General features: G+C 48.4%; 1 protein-coding gene across 2 annotated transcripts in view; it reads left to right on the forward strand.

The window, feature by feature from the left end:
• POLA1 (DNA polymerase alpha 1, catalytic subunit) overlaps positions 1-18,502 on the forward strand; it is a 2,474,741-nt gene that overhangs the window by 187,449 nt on the left and 2,268,790 nt on the right. The gene's annotated exons all lie outside the window — the stretch shown is intronic.

The following is an 18,502-nucleotide window of genomic DNA, read 5'->3' on the forward strand; positions in this document are numbered from 1 at the left end:
CCGGTCCAGTCCGACCTTGTCGGGACCAATAAGTCCTCATTGAACAGGACCGGACACGGTCCTGTTATTGGTGGTAGTCATGGCGCTAATAACGCCATGACTACCACCAACCTTGATAGGAGGGCCCCTGATTGCTGCTCCTTGGTCGTGGTGATGAAAGATGGGGACCTTCGTTGTGCTTCTGAGGCATCACTCGAGAGAAGGATTCAGGATTCAGCTGACTTTGGTGGCTTTTTGTGGTTTTGGTGCCTTTTTCTTACCGCCAAGCAGAAACAAATATTGCTGATTGGATTCTCTTTGATTACTCTGTCCCGAATACTTGCGAGGGGAATTTTGGTGAAGAATACCTGCCTCTGGAGGTCCACACGGATCCGTGCAAAGCTTCAATGAGATTCAACATCTGCAAGATGATGCACTCTGAAATGGTCCAAGTATACCGGGTATTGGTGTTCTGCAGCCCAGGAAAGTTAGATGACGTCAGGGTGGGGAGGGGGTGTGGGGGGAAATGGCCTAAATAGAAGTAGGTCTTGAGGTTAGTTGGTCCCACCAACCCAAGGGAGGAAACCCTTGGCGGAGCACCCCTTTCGGGATGAAAACTGGGTCAGCACAGCTGCTGGGCTTCACCGGTACTTTTGTGGTTGTTGAAGGTGCTGCTGGCGTCTGTGCTAGTCTTCTGCTTCAGATTCCTTGTTACAGTGGTCAACTCTGCCTGTAGTCCAAAAAGCCTTGCCTTATATGCTGAAATCCATTCATTCACTCTCGTGGAGCGGTCAATCACCTGGCTGGGGGGAGGGGGAGTGGCTGTTCTGCAGGACAGCCAGCTGTATAGTTAGAACTGGTTTGAGCCAGGCACACCTACAAACAAAGGACAGAAGTTTTGTCACCTTCCGTCACTTCCTGCCTTACGAAACACAATGGAGTCTGGGCGCGATTCAGGGTTAAAGGCAAAACTCACAAAGGACCCAATCCTACATGAAATGATAGAGCCCAGAAGGAATTGATAAATGAAAAATTGTGAAAATAGAAGACCAGGTGCCATTTTGAGAAAATGGTCACCCGTGGGTGCTCCATTGCAGCTGAGAAATCAGTCTGCTATTGACCTGCACAAAAAGGTAGTAAACGTAACCACTGCAAACAATCATTTATGTTTTAGTCAGTGTAACAAAAAATGTATGAGTTGTGGGAAAAGGAGTTACATTGTAACGCCCCCTGCACTTCACATAAGGTGGTGTGTGCTGGATCCACAAAGGAAAAGGTAATTAAGATCAACTTTTATCTTGCTACTCTTGAACAGTACCTCACACAAGAGGATGAGTTAAAACATAAAGAGAAGTCCAAGGGTCTCCTCAGTGACACTGCACAGAGGGTGCTGGGTGTAACAAAGTAAAAAATACACAACCAAACTCTGACAAGAGCCATAGAATGGGCAAGTCACTTTATTTCGATTTAAGAGCAGGCACTCTACAGGTTGCCGCCTATACTAAAAATTGGACCACTTATAATAGTCCAGTGTGCCTGATGTGTGGTGCTAGGATTGAAACAGTTGTTCATTTTATGTTGCTGTGTTGTGGCTATGATGCCGTAAGAGCAAAATATTGGATTCCAACTTTTTTTCTTTTTAAATGTGTTCATTTATAACACAACACATCGGAGAACATGTACATTAACATACATTAACATTTGATTGGAACCCCTTAGAATGAACCGTAGGATGACATTCCCTCCATACCTCCCCTCATGTCCATGTCCCCGGATGGGTCTTCTCTTTTAGTCCCATTGGGTCGGGCCCGGCTCTGCGTCTTCGCTGGTTGAGTGGAGGGCTCTCGCGATTAGGCATGGCTTATGGGTCAGGGCTGGATAGTTCTGGTCATAGTCTAACAGCCGTGTCCAGATGTTCATAAAGCGGTGGAGTAGGCCCGCTTTGGCTGCAGTGACCTTTTCAGCTATGAGGATCTCCCAGATTTTGATCCACCGCAGGGTCGTTGGGGCGGGGGGGCCCTCAGCCGATTTCCAGGTGCACGGTACCGTGATTTTGGCCGCTAGCAGGAGTTATCAGCGCTGCCCTCTGACCTGATCCCCCAATAGGACCTATTCGGTGGCCAATGGTATTGCCGTTTGGGTGATGCCCCTTATTGTAGCCCAGAACTCTTTAACCTTGGGGCAAGTCCACCACATATGAAAATAGGTCCCTGGCAGGCTGCAACAGCACCAGCATTGTGGATCCAACGCCTGCTGAAAGTGGTGCTGGCAGAGAGGTGGAGGTGGAGGGGGGTAGGGGGGAGTACCAACGCAACAATAGTTTGTTGGCGCATTCCCAATTAGTGACGCACAGGGAGGCCATGCGCGTCCTGGACCAGATGTCCATCCATGTGTGGTCCTCTATGTTGTGACCCAGGTCTGCCTCCCATTGAGTCATATAAGAGGTTCTGGCGCGGAGGGGGTCATCTTGTAGTAATCTGCAGAGAGCCGTGATCTTCCCCCCCCAGGCTGGCAGATCGTTTATTGGAAGTTCCAGCGGGGCAGGGGTTTGGGTAGCTGCTGCCTGGGTTAGGGGGTGGGGGCACCAGTGCCTCAGCTGGGCATAGGTGAACCTGTCTGTTTCTGCCAATTGGAAGGTTTGTTTACATTTTTCGACGGTGAGGGGGAGGCCCCCCTCAAAGAGCTGTCCCAATGACTCGAGGCCGCCCGCCACCCAGTTTCGAAAGTTCCTTGGATGGGTGCCTGGGGAGAAGGCTTTGTTAAGGAAGATAGGTGAGAGAGGGCTCATGTCCGCTGGGATACTTATGTGCCTACGGGCCCAATCCCAGGCCTTGATAGAATGTTTGGTGAAGGATAGCAGGTCTGGCCAAGCCCGGCATAGGGCAGAGGGGATGAACGGTAGAAAGCGGAGGGGGAGAGGGAGGCGGGATTGTTCACTTTCTACCCACTTTGGGCGCCCCTGGGCAATTCCCCTTGCCTGAAGGTGGGCCAGCTGTGCTGCGATTTGATATTTGCGAAGGTCCGGCACACTCAGACCGCCCAATGTCATGCTGCCCATCATTGTTCTTCGAGGGATGCGTGCTTTCTTGCCCTTCCAAACCAAGTCAATTATTTTCAGTTGAAGACGCTGTAGCAGGGAGAGCGGGATCGAGACAGGAAGAGATGAGCATGCATCGAGGAACCGTGGGAGAAGATTCATCTTGCATGCCGTGACGTGGCCTAAGAGATTTCTTGCGACTGCCAGCGGTTGAGGTCCCTTTCCATTTCTGCGAAAAGGGGGGAGGAAAGTTCGTTTGGAATTCTTTTGCTGAGTCGGGATCTGAACCCCTAGATATGGAATGGACTCGGCACTCCACTGGAGCAGGCTTCGTTGCTCTAGGGTTCCCCTCTATTCCGGCTCAGGCCCACCCCCAGGGCCACCGATTTCCCGAAGTTGATCTTGAACCCTGCCACACTCCCAAAGCTCTGGATCTCAGTTAGGGCCATCTTCATGGAAGACGCAATATCAGTGATAGTCAGTAGCATGTCGTCTGCGTAAAGCGCAATTTTGTGTTGGGCGGGGCCCACCTGTAGGCCTCTAATCTGGGGGTTCTGGCGGATCTGCTGGGCCACGGGCTCCATGGCTAGGGCGAAAAGCAGAGGCGACAGGGGGCAGCGCTGTCTTGTTCCGCATGTGAGCGGGATCGGATCTGATAGGAGACCGTGGACTCGCAGCCGGGTCCTGGGTGCTTGGTAGTGTGCTAGGACCATTCTTTGGAAGGTCAGGTCAAAGCCAAAGGCTCAAGGGTGAGGCATAGGTAACTCCAGTCCACTTTGTCAAAGGCCTTGGTTGCATCCTAAGCCAGAAGGGCGAGTTGTTGCTTTTCCTGGTTGGCAATCTCTATCAAGTCCAGGGCCCTCAGGATGTTGTCTTTTGTCGATCTAAGTGTTAAAAATCCGGTTTGGTCTGGATCTACGATGTTGGGGAGGATAGGCGCTAGGTGGTTGGCCAGGACCTTGGAATATATATTAGCTTCCAGGTTTAATAACGAGACTGGTCTGTATGAACTGGTGTCCTTGGGATCTTTTCCGGGTTTGAGAATGAGGACTGTGGTGGACTCCTGCATGGTCGGGGTGATGGTCCCAGTAGCGGCAAATGAGTTAAATAGTCGCGTTAATGGCACCACCAGTTGTGGTCGAAATAGTTTGTAAAAGTGGGTGGAAAATCCATCTGGGCTCGGGGCACTGGGTTTCAGGCTTTTCATGGCTTTGTTGACTTCCTCGCCTGTGATGGGGACGTCAAGTCCTTCACTTGCCGTGGGCGCGAGGGGCTGGAGAGCTGCCTCTTGAATGTAGGCCTGTTGTTCGCTTGAGTTCCTTGGGGTCGTTATCATTATTTCCAATTGGTGGGCGACTGCCAGGCATACTTTCTCGCATTCCGCGAATTGGGTCACTCCCTGTGAGTCGCGGAGGCCTAGGATGGTATGTCGTCTCTTGACTTTGGCCAGTTTTCATACCAGCAGCTTGTTGGCCTTGTTGTCATTGATGTAGTACTATTGTTTGGTCCTGAACAATAAATTTGCCGTGGCGTCAGCATAATGCGCTTCCATTCTTTTTCTTGCCACCTGTAGGGCCCTGTATGTTCTCGGGGACCAACCCTTTTGTTTGTGGGTGGCTTCCGCTTCTTGAACCTCCGCCTCCAGAGTTGTGCGGGTCGCCAGTTTCCGTCTGTGGAAGGCCACGCCTTGGGAGATCAATTCCCCCCGGAGCACCGGCTTCATGGCGTCCGAGGTGATGGCTGGTGAGGTGTCCTCTTCCCAGTTTTCCCTGAAGAAGTTCTGGATCGATTTGGCAATGGTGTCTCTCACCGCCATGTCATTCAGGATGTGGTTGTAAAGGTTCCATTGGCGGCGGGGAGGGGGATCCTGATTATGGGCTCGCATACTTGGTGAGACTGGGGCGTGGTCCGTGAGGACCCGTGAGCCGATGGAGACCTCTTCCATAAAGGCTAGGAGCGGGGGGAGGCCAGTAGTAAATCAATCCTGGAGAAAGTGTGGTGCACATATGAGTAGAAGGAGAAGTCCTCACAATGTTTAGCCTCCGAAATAGATGGAGCAGTCCCGTTGCTAGTGTTAAGTCCCGGTTGGAGGGTCATGTGATCTGTCTTTAAGAGGGACTGGTGCTCTGTTAAAGTCTCCCCAATGATGATTTCTCCCTCAATGACTGGGAGGAGGGACTCCTCTACGTCTCGGTAAAATCCTTCCTGATGGTGGTTCGGAGTGTAGCCTGAGATGAGAGTGTAGAGTTCACCAAAAATAATGCACTTGATTGCGATAAAGCGACCCTCCTGGCATCGTAGCATATCTAAAATCTGGTGATTGGTGTCCTTTGCAAAAAGAATGGCCGTACCACCCTTCTTGGTGCCGTTAGACGCCAGGATTTGTGGAAGAAAAATCTGCTGCATGGAGGGAAAAATCTGCTGCATAGGCGGGCGAAATCTGTTGGTATCAGGTGAGTCTCTTGCAAGAAAGCTACAGAGGATCCTGTGTCCTACAGCAGTTGTAGGATAGATTTCCTCTTCGGGGGGAATTAAGGCCTCTGACATTGAGTGGTAAACTTCAACTTCCAATGTGGGGGTGGGCTGCCCGCGCTGTCTCTCCATGAGGGGTGGGTTGGGAGTGGGTAGCGTCAGCCATAATCGTGGGGGGGTAAGCTGCGTTGGGTTCTTCTGAGGCTTTTTAAATGGCCTCCAACGGGAGGAGTGAACTTCTAACTCGGGCCCCCAACGAGGGGCCAACATTGTGGCGAGGGGGACCGATTTTAATCTATCGGTGGGGACCCATGTCACCAGGCTATCAAAAGCCAAAACAGTTGAGATTCTCTCCAAGGGTAACGTGATGACTTCCACCTTGGAGGAGGGTATGGACCGTATAGGGTATGCGGCAGGTTCCAGGAAGCTTCAATGGTTCAGTCACCATGCAAGCTTCAAAGACGTTGTTTAGGGGTCATTTCGCTTTTCGGTTTCTCTGCACTCTTGTCCAGGGGGTGTGTTTCGGCTTGGCAGATGCTGCGCCCGGGTCGGGACTCGCTCTGCCAGAGGGGGGAGGGGGGAGCGACCCGCGCCCCCAGGGGAGCCTGGGCGCAAAATTGATGCTGCATCGTCCAGGTGGCTGATGGTGCGTGGGGTGTCCTTATGCGAGAATTGCAGTGCTGTGGGAAATAGCCACCGGTAGCGGATTTGCTGGTATTGGAGGAAGAGCGTGAGTGGACGCAGCATTCTTCGCTTCTGCAAGGTTAGGGGGGAGAGGTCGTGAAAAATCTGGAGTGGGGAAGCACTGAAAAGATAGTTTGTCGCGTGAGTGACCAATTGCCAAGATGGCTTCCTTGGTGGTGTAGAAGTGGACTCTCGTGATTACGTCTGGGGGGGTGGGGGTCAGATTCGGTTCCTCGACGGGGGCGAAGCCTATGGGTGCAATCAAGTAAGAGCTGGCCCTTGTCCAGATTCGGCAGCAATGATTGGAAGAAGTTGCCCATGTACTCTGGAAGCTCCTTGTCTGAGATCGATGAAGGCACCCCTCGGATGAGCAGGTTATTGCGCCGGGAGAGATTTTCCATATCTTCCTATTTGAATTCCAGGATCTCGGTTCTGTCCATTAGGGTCGGGATGGTGCGTTGCACTTCTGCTAGAGAGTTGGAGTGCTCCAGGGCTAGTTCATCGGATTCCCCCATCCTGTGTTCGATATTGCTAACCCTTTGCTCCGTTTGTTCTAGTTTTGTGGTGAGATCCGCCATGCAGGATCTAAATTCTGACTTGATGTCGGACATGAAGGCCTGGAGATCGTCTTTGGTTGCAAGGGTCCCTCTACCCTCTGTAGCCTTCTTCTGAGGTGAGAGTTTGGGGGGGTTCTGGTTTCTTTCCTTTTTCCGTAGCCGCCAACATGGTGGAGATGTCCGCGGATTTCAGTGGTTTCAGCGCTTTGGCCATGGTTGTAGGTGGGGGGGGGCGAGCTTGTGGTGAGCCAGCCCAAGGTTAGCGTGTAAACTGACAGGTGGGGCTCTGGTTGATCCGCTGGCAGTCTCTGGGTGTCTGTGAAGCCACCGGGTCTATGGGAAGCAGCAGCCGAGGGGGATGAGGTGGGGTAATAGGGTAGTGACAGCGCTTTAGTAGGATGGGGAGGGATGGGGGATAGGGTTCAGTGGTGTGATGTGGCAGGCTCTCGATTCACCCTTTGCCGCAGGAGTCCGGGTGGAGGATGGGGGAGTCGGGACCTCCCCAACAGCTGTGGGTGCGAGGTGGGCAGGAGCGCCCCAGGAAGCCGAGTGGCGTCAGTGCAGGGTGAAGCAAGCAGCAGCGGGGGATCCGCGAGGTCCGGGGCCCCCAGAGATGGCTGAAGTTTAGGTAGGTGAGGAGGCCGTTCCACCCCCCACCCAGATGGGGCCTCTGAAGGGAAGCAGGTGGTGATCAGGGCCGCAGCAACAGAGGCGACAATGAGATGGGCCAAGTAGAGGGTGCCAGGACTCCCACGGGCCCCTGTGCGCATCAGGCAGGGGCTTTGCGGAGTAGATGGAGCTCTGGAGTCAGAAGCTGTGAACGGAGCGTCCAGCTCTCGGTAGCTGGTTGCAGGTGTCTCCAGTTATGGATGCTCGCCTCAAGGAACTTGCCCCAAACTCCGGCGTCACCTTCAGATGGTGGTCGGGAGCCCCCTCTAGGAGGGCGCCCAGCGATCGCGGGAATGTCGCTTCTACTGCCAGGGATACGAGTGCCGGTATTACGCCGGCGGGTTGCGCCGGTGTGTAGGCGGAGGCAGGAGGGGCTCAGGTCCAGGTCCCCGGGGGCGGTAGAGATCAACCAGGAATCTCCACTGTCCGGAGCCCCGGCAAAGAGGAGCTCCGGCATCGGCAAGAGGTAAATCGCGGTGGTAGGTCCGAGGAGGAGGCTATCTGGGGATGCTGGTGCCAGTGTGCTACTTCAGGGGGATTCCCTGCACCCAGCCACAGAACAGGCTGGGCATCCCTACCCGCGTATCCGGTGCAGCTGGCAGGCGATGCCCGTCAGGCTCCGTGAGTGGGCGCTGGGGAACCCTGCCACGCGAGGCAGGTCTCAGGCCGGTGGGGCCTGCCAACTGGCTGCTGTGAGAGGGCCGTGGAGATGCGGCCACCATTTTGGCCCTTAACTACAGATGCAGATTACAGGTTCCCTCGCCTCATTTTCAACGTTCCTGAGAGCTTTATAATCTCAAATCGCGGTCATCCGCGCTCCATGCCTTCCGCAACCGATACCCCTCAGTTGTATGTGGTGAACATAACGGTAATCTGAGAGATTAGAGCTTAGCCGCAGGCCCATACGGAGGCCATCAAAGGAGCTGCCTCATCGCTGGCACTTTTAAATTAAAAGGAATTCTGAAGACTGCAGATGCGCTTCATTTTTGTACAAACAGCTATGACCAAGAAGTGGTATATTTAGTGGCCAGGTAACTTTTTTTATAGTGCTTGGCTAAAGAGATTGTGTTTTTTAAGCCATTGAAGTAAAAAATCTGCTGAATGTATGTTTTTAATTTGAACTGTTGGTGCTTAGTTTTTAGTTTTATTATTGTGATTACCTTACTTTTTATTTTGGATGTGTATTTTTCTATTTGTAAAACTGTAACAAAGTTTTGTAATTAATAAATATGTTTTGATGGTATCGATACCCAATATATCAAACTCTAAAAAAATAAACAAATTAATGTTTATTCTAGTTTCATTGCCTTGTGTATGATGCAGAGGGATTACATTCAAATCCCTCTGCATCATCCACAAGGCTGTCTGGGGCCAGGAACCACTCTATCTGCAACTCTTTTGGACCAAATATACCCCCCTCTAGACTCCTGCGCTCTCCTCTGGCACCAACTTCTTGCGTGTGACGCGGTTTGCTAAAAGGAGAGCAGATGGTTGATCGCTTTCCTCAGCAGGCTCCCTTTGGAACAGCCTCTCCCTCACTCTTCGTCTTGGGCAGGACCTTCTTAAAGGAGAGTTCCGGGACTTTTTTTTTATTGTCCCTACGGTTCGGCCATGTGTTTTTAAGCATAACTCGGTAGATCGTGGAAAACTTTCCTATGGACCTTACCCGACTTTTCGTCCATTAACGCACTCGAAATCAGCCGCCATTTTATGATAATCCTATCACTTGCCGCATCGCCCTGGCTCACCTGCTTTTGCGGCACTAAATCAAATCCCCCGCCCCTGAAACAGACTTGATCAAAACATTCATATTCCCCGCCTCTATCCGTGACGTGACTGAGCTGCGTAGGCAAACGCGCCCAGGCGTCTTCTACGCGACTCCACACAGAACCAGGAAATCAACACAGATGAGCTCAAACAACACAGCGCGCCACAATTGGGAATATGAAACTGTACTTTTAAATTAAACCGCAAGATTGTAAATTTGGTAAAGTAAATTTATTTGACATCAAATGTTTTGAGAATATTCAGCGATTTGCATTTTTATTTGTTCACGTTCCGAAAAGTTCGTTTCGAGGCACACGATGTTCCTTTGCTGTACACAGGGTCTTAGATAAATGAATTTTTATTTGCTCTCGATCCAAAATATTTCGTCTTGAGGCAAGCGATGTTCGTGTGCAGTAGACATGGTGTTGGTTTACGATAAAATAAGCTCTTCGGTCGCACTGATAATCGCATGGCTATTCCAACAACGAGGCACTAGGGCACCACAACGGTCTGTATGTTGCATCTAGCCGTTAGTACCGCGTAAGGGCATACTTGTACTTGGCGATCGTCCCACAAAATGGTCAGGGTGCTAACGTTGTTCACGTGGAGAAGCAACTGGCGGTTAAAAAACCCATCCGCCGGTGTCTGGTACTCGTGACACAGACAATAATGGACGATGTATCTATTTGAAAAACATAAAAAAAGGAAATTAGTCTCACCATCAGATCTTTATTAAAATTATTCATTTTATATATTAGGTCTGGAAATTATTTCATAGCTAGGACAGTGCAACTGGGTTTTATACGTCAAGGGGGGCTGTAGGATACTGAGACAGTCCCCCAGTGCAGGGGTTGACAGGGAGTGCAGGTGGAGAGTGGAAGGGCCCAGGACCGAGATCGCAGACAGTGGACCAGTTGTAGCAGGGGAGAGGGAGAGAGAAAGCAGAAGCAAAGGTTTTGAGGTGCTTCCGTAAAAGTATGATATGATATGGTATTTGTAACGCGCCTATACACAAGTGTTTCAAGGCGCGACGAGGCAGGGAGGGAGGGGAACAAGGGGAAGACAGACAAACGATCCTACTAGGCCAGGTGTCATTCAGATCGCGCAAGTGCAGAGGTAAGGGGAAAAGGAGAAAGTGCAAGGAGAGGAGGTGGGGGGGAAGTGCAGTACAAGGTAAGTAGCGTAATAAAATAATAAATAATAAATAATAAATAAAAAGGGCCCGCTTGAGGCCAAGGACAAGTCTCGCAGTTCTGTTCTGGATAAGTTGCAGAGGGCGGAGAGTGGAGGCAGGCAGATTAAGATAGAGGCTGTTACAGTAGTCCAGCCTAGAGAGAACCAGGGCTCGGGAGACAGTGAGCTTCTGGGGGAAGGAGAGGAAGGGAAGAATACCTCTGAGGAGGTGCAGCTGGTAGTGTGACTTCTTAGAGACGTCAGATATATGAGGAGAGAAGGAGAGTGTGGAGTCGAAGATGACCCCGAGGTTTTTAGCCTTGCAGGTAGGGGCGGGAACGGGGCCAAGTAGACGGTTCTCCCCAAGATAGTGCGCGGTACAAAACAACATGCCACATAGAACGAACAAGTACAACTTAACCCGTCTTTAAAGCAACTGTATAGTAATTAAATTGCGGTATAAACTCATCTAAAGAGTTACTTACATTATATTTGCATTTTCCATTGCGTCTGTGCGTAGGGCAGCCCCGAAATACCACTCCTTCTATGCCGACGTTATTTCTTCTAATGAACGAACATGAAATGGCTTTCGTTTCTGAAATTATATTCATTATCGTTTCTTACGTGGTCCAGGCCTGTCAAGGTCAAAATACAATAGAACCTTATTCTGAGTCGTGGGCCATTCTGGCACCCGAGAAAAAATCAAAGCAGCTGACCTTCACTTTGAACGAGCACACATTCCAAGTTAGCTACATTCAGTGTAAGGCATTCTCACAGGACTTGAAATTTACACTCCATCTTTGCATTTTGTCTGCGTGCTTTGCAGCCACACAGAACCATAAATACGGAGAGATTCTATATTTATTGAAAAATGATTTATATTAGAATCACTTTTATTTACACAATACATAGATACACATATTCAATGGGCCTGCGACATGAGGAGACTTGAGAGAACAGACAATCAAATTACAATCATTTAAACCGTGATGTGTATTTCTCAATGAGTTCTTCTTTAGGTGGACATGGAACAGATGCAATGTTGGGTGGCAATGCAGTTGTCCCCTGCACAGGTTCGTTCACAGCTCCATTTATGTGCCTATCTAGGATGTCAACAATAAGTTTCTCAATAAACTCATATTGCATATCCTCAAACACTGGTTTGATCACCCATTGTTTACTTCTTTTAGTGAAGGCCTTATTGTAGCGAAGCGTCCCTAAAGTTCCGGTCGTCCTACTTTGTTGACGGCCAACATTATGGTTATGTGCCAAGACCGCTAAAAGAGTCCGATTTATCATGCCCTCCATGCCAAAATGCAATCGTTTTGGCCTGTACTTTAGGCACATATTGTGGAACACCTCCAAATCTCCTGTGTGGCAGAATTCCGTGAGTCCACTCAAAGCTTTTGTTATAGTTTTATCAAATACAATCTTTTCAATGGCTTTGTGAGTGGGTGATGAAGGAATCAACCACTTCTTCTTCCGTGCCTCCTCTGTGGACAAATGGCCATGTTCACAATTGTGGAAATGTTGGTTCGTGTTCCATCGGTGAACATTTGTACAGTGTGGCATTACTGACCGCCATTTTTCCAGTAGAATTTCCAACGACCCTCCACATGTTTTTGAGCTCCACCAAAGATGGTTGCTGATTGACTTGGACCACTGTGAAATACCTTGCAATTCTTTTTTTTTTACCTGCAGCCGACAATTTTTTATTGATTGATTTTGCAAGATGCCAAACGTCAAATTGGTGATTTATATTTTTATACTGTTCTCTCATTGTCTTGGCAATTGAAACGTGTCTGTCCGTGGCTATCAGGTCGATCACCATTCCCCGCGATTGTAGTTCTTGCAATGATGCTACAAAGCCAACTTTCTCCATGGCCACTGAGGATGTACTTTGTGACACCTGCACGACCACCGAACTCACAATTTTCTTACTTTCCATGTCCTGAAAGTGGTAGGTGCAGTACTTGGCTGAAAATCCTGGGCTGTCGCACTGTCCATCACCGGCTAGCCTGAACCGTTTGCCCGCGAATGTACTATCAATAGACATTTTTTCCATTCTCCAAGCTTCGCTAATGGCTGGAAATAGATAATCGGTTTGGTATTTGTAGAACTGAGTTTTCGCAATGAAATGGATTCCCACAAACTGAAAGAACGACTCTAATTTTTTAAAACTTGAACCTCTAAAAAGTGCAGCCGCTGCACAAAGTAGATTGCCTGCTGGCAGTTGTCTCAGCATAGGTTGTGCAGACCATGTGAAAGGATGATATTTTGTACAGGTGGCATGTATTTTAAGGTTAGTGCCTCGAATTGCACGAGTCACATTAATCAATGGCTCCCCACATACTTCCCCACCAACCAAATGCCCACATTTCATCCGAATAATAATATCAATCAAACAACTATCGAATACAATGAATTTGGCCTCTTTCCTTATACTGTCACTCTGCATCCCAGCTGGTTCGGCCTGTAACGTTGAGGACATGTCACTCACATGAAAGGTAGAATCTCTGATATCGTCTTCCGCTATGTTCAGTGATATTGATGGTGTTTCATTGTCGTCCATTTCATTCTCTTCCATTGCAACATCTGTTCCTTCTCCGGCGATGGGTGAATAAAACAATTTCTTCAACTTTCTCGCCGTCTTAGTTTTTGCGGGTGTGGATTCTGTGAATTGATCTCCGACTGCATCCGAACTACCAGGAGGACATTCACTATCAATGGCTGGTGGTGGTATAGCTCCGTTGTCAATCACTTCATATTCTTCCCATTGGCACGATGCTTCTCCAGTCTCAAGTCCCTGCCAAAAGGTTTGACAAGCAACATCTCTCGTTCGCTTCACTGTCTGTGTAGATCTAGTTCGTACACCCACTCGCAACTAGAGGACAGATTGGAAAAGGGGTGTTCAGTTTAAACACAACTTACAGTATTGAACTATTAACAGTGAAAAACAACATAATATAGTGACCAGGACACTAACCTTCTTTTGCTTTCTTTTCTTTGAAACTTTCTTGCCTCGAACTTCAACATCAGGACGCTGTTGCTCCGACTCGTGTGTATATGTCTCCACTTCCTCTTGCGCTGCAACGACTATGTTTTCCTGATAAGCACATCCATCACGCACTGACGCTCCATCGACTCCCTGAAACATAGAACTTTCATTAGTATGTATAATAATATCGAAAACACAAAATGTACTTGGGGACCAATACCCACGTACATCTCAATAGCAAAACACGAATGAACGCTTTGTGTAGAACATTCAAACGACAATTATTCACGCATTGTTGATCTAGTTAGATGGAACTGTCAAGATCCATACCTCGGGCTCCTCATAGACTTCCATTGATGATATTATTGAAGATGATGCTTCAGTGACTCCCTGAAACACAGTAATTGCATTAGTATGGTTTTCTATTTTGATAAAAAGAACATAAAGTTTGTGCAGGCGTCAACGGCTCATCTAAATAGACCTGCACAAATGATCAGTTGTCTAAAATAAATAATGGATATCTAAATATGATTCGATTTGCTCGATCGTTGGAAGTGTCACCACCCAGAAATCTGCATCAACTACTAGGGGTGATGTTCTTGTAGAAGAAGCTCCGTCATCTCCCTGAAACATAGTACTTGCGTTAATAAAGAAGGAAGTATAGCGGATGTAATCAAGTCATATGATCTCGCTTGATCGAGCTGTCAGTATCCATACCTCGAAATGCATAAGAACATCAAGGGACGATGTGACTGCGGTGCACACTTCTGCAAGCTGTTGCGCCGACCCGTAACTGCACGCTCCCCCTTCTTCTTGGACTAATGCTCCATCGACTCCCTGAAACATAGGACTTTCATTAGTAATGAACACAATATTGAAAAAAGAAGACACATAGGAGGGCGACGACAGAAGGACATATCAATGGCTAAAAATGATAGAAACATTGTGTGTAACAATCACGCTACAAGAATGCAAGATCTGATGATCTCCATCGATGGAACTGTCCTGAAACGTACCTCGAGCATCTGAGTGACATCAACGGTAGTCGTCAATACGTTGGACTCCTCAGCATCTCCCTGAAAGACAGTACTTGAATTATTTTGGATAACAATAATTATAACTGAAAGCAAAGACTAGAGGACGAGTACAAGGGTGTACCATTAGGTAAAATAATTACACGATAAATTAAAACTATTGATTTACATGCCTAAAACAAGTCAGTGGCAGAATAGCCAAGTAAGATTACCCGATAGGCGCTTGAAGTGGCTGATGACTGCAATAACGACACGGATGGAGAATCTTCCGCCTTCATATTGAGTGGATACATAAATGGGGAAATTATTGTTAGCTAATGCTACACACTACCGCAAGGCCGAGAGATAAATACGTAAACTTGACTCACCAGTGGAGGGATGTGGACGAATAGAGTGGGAATAGCGGTTGAGAGCAATTTTCGCCTCGCTCGCGGTGTGTTCTTCTTTATTAGCAATGATGTGGAGTACATGTCAGAGGTAAAGTGCCTGCTGCAGATGCGGTATCGATCACCCCTCTTGTCCGCAAAGACTTCTAGGACTCTACTTTCAAGCTCAGAGGGTGGATATCCGCAATATCGGACCCATTCTCTTATCTGATCTATTGTCTTAGGGAAAACATGCATTATAGTACCTTCAGATTTATTATGGGTCTTCGAAGGACAACCGCCAATGGAACAGGCAGGCATTGTGGAAAGTTCTGAAAAGTAAAGATCAACAATTCTCTATGAATACCATTGTGTTAAAAAATTAAATACATAAAAGGTTCAATGCAAGGTATGTTTTGGTTCTTGGAACTATACACGTTATTCACATGCGGATAAGTATTTGAATAACTTTAAAAAAATACAAAAATAATTTCACTAAACTCAGAACATGTGACTAGTTCCTTGCATGTACTGTCTTGAACGAAAAGAAATTGGACGCAAAATGAGTATGGTACATGGCCTTACCTTGACGAGCAAACAGTTAGATGCAGGGATCAGAGTAGTTTCTTGTCGTAGAACAGGGAGCAGTTCACAGGTTGCAAACTGATGAGTTTGCTCAAAGTGGTCACGGAAGTTCACAGAGACGAAGAGCAGACAACCAGCACCTTCACGGGTTGACTAGCAAAGCGCAAAGAAGTTCTCATTAGAAATATGAAGTGGGTTATAGAGAATTCGAAACAGGGGTGTGTTTGTGAATGAATGACGTGTATATGTCGTGGCATTATGCGGTTTGCAGGGGGGCGTCCCGCGTGAGGGGAGATGCTTGGCAGGAGACACGGGGTCTGGCGGTAGACATGGGAACAACAACCCATGCTCTATAGACCACTTTGAAGTGTACATGGTCTTTGGCACCTCTTGGCCTTTATCGCTCCCTGACAGCTCCACTTGCCAGCACAAGTACCCCGGTGCGAACTGCCTTTGATAGGGCGGGGGGTGGATTGGGGCGGTGGTCGTGCAGACAAGACACAGGAAGACTCGTGAATGGAGACACACTTATGTGGATTGCAGGGGGCCGTCCAGCGTGAGGGGAGATGCTTGGCAGGAGACACGGGGTCTGGCGGTAGACATGGGAACAACAACCCATGCTCTATAGACCACTTTGAAGTGTACATGGTCTTTGGCACCTCTTGGCCTTTATCGCTCCCTGACAGCTCCACTTGCCAGCGCAAGTACCCCGGTGCGGGCGGTGGTCGTGCAGACAAGACTCGTTTGCCGTAGGGCCTCACCAAGGAGAGGCCATCTAACTGCATGTAAGAGGCAGGCTGCAGGATCTAGTACATGGAAGGCAGGGGGGTGAGTTTATAAATACCTCAGCCTCCCAGGAGAATATATGGGTGCAGTTCACCCTGGAGACCCTGAACAAAGTGGTGTGGTAAGTATTTTTGGGGGAGGAGGCAAGGCCGGGAGGCTTGATGCCAACCCGCAAAATAACATATGTATGTATGTCTGCTGCATATGGGTTCAACGGTTATGTGGATTGAAGGTGGGCGGCCAGCGTGAGGGAGGATGCTGGCCGGAGACATGTGGTGTGACAAGACAAGGCACAGGAAGACTATTCAATGGAGACACACTAGATTCATTTAAAAAATCAAAACAACCATTGTTAAAATATATGTTGGGTTTTATTTTAGATCTTAATTTCAATTGAACATAAATAATAAACATTACACATTGTAAAGTTGCGGTTGCAGCACATCCCGGGAAAAGCCGCGGTATTGTCCACTGTCGCTGGGGAAATGTTGTCTAATGGCAAGTACCGCACAGGCAGGTATTACTCTCCGAACGCGGTGTCCGAGCCTCCCGTGAAGCCACCAAGTGAAGCAACGATAGGCCACCAGCCTGTACCACCTGTGAAAATGAAAGATGCAAACTGTATTAAAATGACAACTTTCTTATCACTGTCGATTCAGGTACAAAAATGTCATTCTGCTTTGAAAAAAATTCTATCTAGAAAATGCACAACATGGAACCAATTTACATGCATTCGAATGATATGTAGATGTAGTTTTATATGTGGGAGACGACCATGAAATAGTAGTGGCATCACTGACATCACAACCAGAGTATACTTACTCGTTACTCGGATTACGCGGACGAACAGTGCCGCAAAGTTCGTGCATAAGCACCATCATCATCCTCAACACTGTCCGTGAGAGGCAGGCTTCCCTGAACTCTGGCAGCTCGGTGATGCATTGCGGACTTGGCTCGCCTTCCGAAATGTAGGCCAAGCACCCGGAATTTTCACGGCAGCAGCAGTTCTCCTCCTCAGTTGGCATTAGCTCGCAACGATTGCACGTGCACCAGGTGGAGACGCCGTCCATGCGACATGGTCCAGGCTCTTCATCCGTTGACTGGTCCTCCCAACTGCCGTCCGAATCCCCATCGTTTTCGCGTGCTTGCCTTTCCAGTAGTTCTTCCTCGGTGTACTCGGGCTCGTACATATACGGCATTATTGTAGCCATTGTGTGGTAAAGAAAGTAAAATAATTTATAGCGGTGGTACTGGTATCTGTTCACACGGGCTACAATCAACGAAGGTATTTGACCAGAGCACAGAAACGAGTCACAGAATACTCAAAGTAACACAGCGAGAGTAATGGAATCGAAAATCTGCTGCTGTGTGTTGTGAAACGGTGTGTTTATACTTATTGAGGAAAGAGGCGTCCTGCCGTTTCCATGGCGACACTTCATTAGCTGAGGCGCAGCGATTGTTGACACGAAACGTGCTTTGGCGTTGGGAAATGGGCGGTACGCGTCTGCTGATGTCAGGCTCGGGGGCGGGGGATTTGATTTAGTGCCGCAAAAGCAGGTGAGCCAGGGCGATGCGGCAAGTGATAGGATTATCATAAAATGGCGGCTGATTTCGAGTGCGTTAATGGACGAAAAGTCGGGTAAGGTCCATAGGAAAGTTTTCCACGATCTACCGAGTTATGCTTAAAAACACATGGCCGAACCGTAGGGACAATAAAAAAAAAAGTCCCGGAACTCTCCTTTAAGTTCTAGAAAAGCCGCAACACCTTCCTCTTTACTCTCTCCTTCCTCGCACCCCCCCCCCTGCTAATCGCACAGTCTAACTGGTGTGCGGGACCCCGACACATCCTCCGGGCCCTCACCTCCCACATCTTATCCCACCTGCTGTCTTTCCTCGGCTCACCCTCCACCACTGGCCGTTGCACTTACCTTAACTCATAGCACTGACCTGCTGCTCTCCATGAGCACCACAACACCTATCCCATACCCCTCTCACCTCTGCACTTGCACGTTCTGAACACACACAAGGCATAGTATGTTCTTCTTCCCTACCCATTGTCTCTTCTTATTTTGTTGTATTTGATTAGTTTGTAATGACTATGTCTATCATCCCCCTGTTTCCCAGTGGGTGCTTTGAAACGGTATTTACTTCCTGTATAAGCGCCTAACAAGTGAATAATTAATAAATTGCTGGCTGTCATAGTTCACTTTAACCGTATATTAACACACATTGATAACTTTTATAGATATTCCCCCTTCCATGTAGATACAGCGTTTCACTCTCAAGGGAGATCTATTTTAAAGTTAACTTCAACCAAAAGCTTACTGTTCGAAAAGCATCGCCCATTTATCAACTTTACAGTTTGGTTTAAGGCAGTGCGGCAGACTTCCCAGGGA

Source organism: Ambystoma mexicanum, chromosome 7p (assembly GCF_040938575.1).
Source record: "Ambystoma mexicanum isolate Mex_15411 chromosome 7p, UKY_AmexF1_1, whole genome shotgun sequence".
NCBI lineage: Eukaryota > Metazoa > Chordata > Amphibia > Caudata > Ambystomatidae > Ambystoma > Ambystoma mexicanum.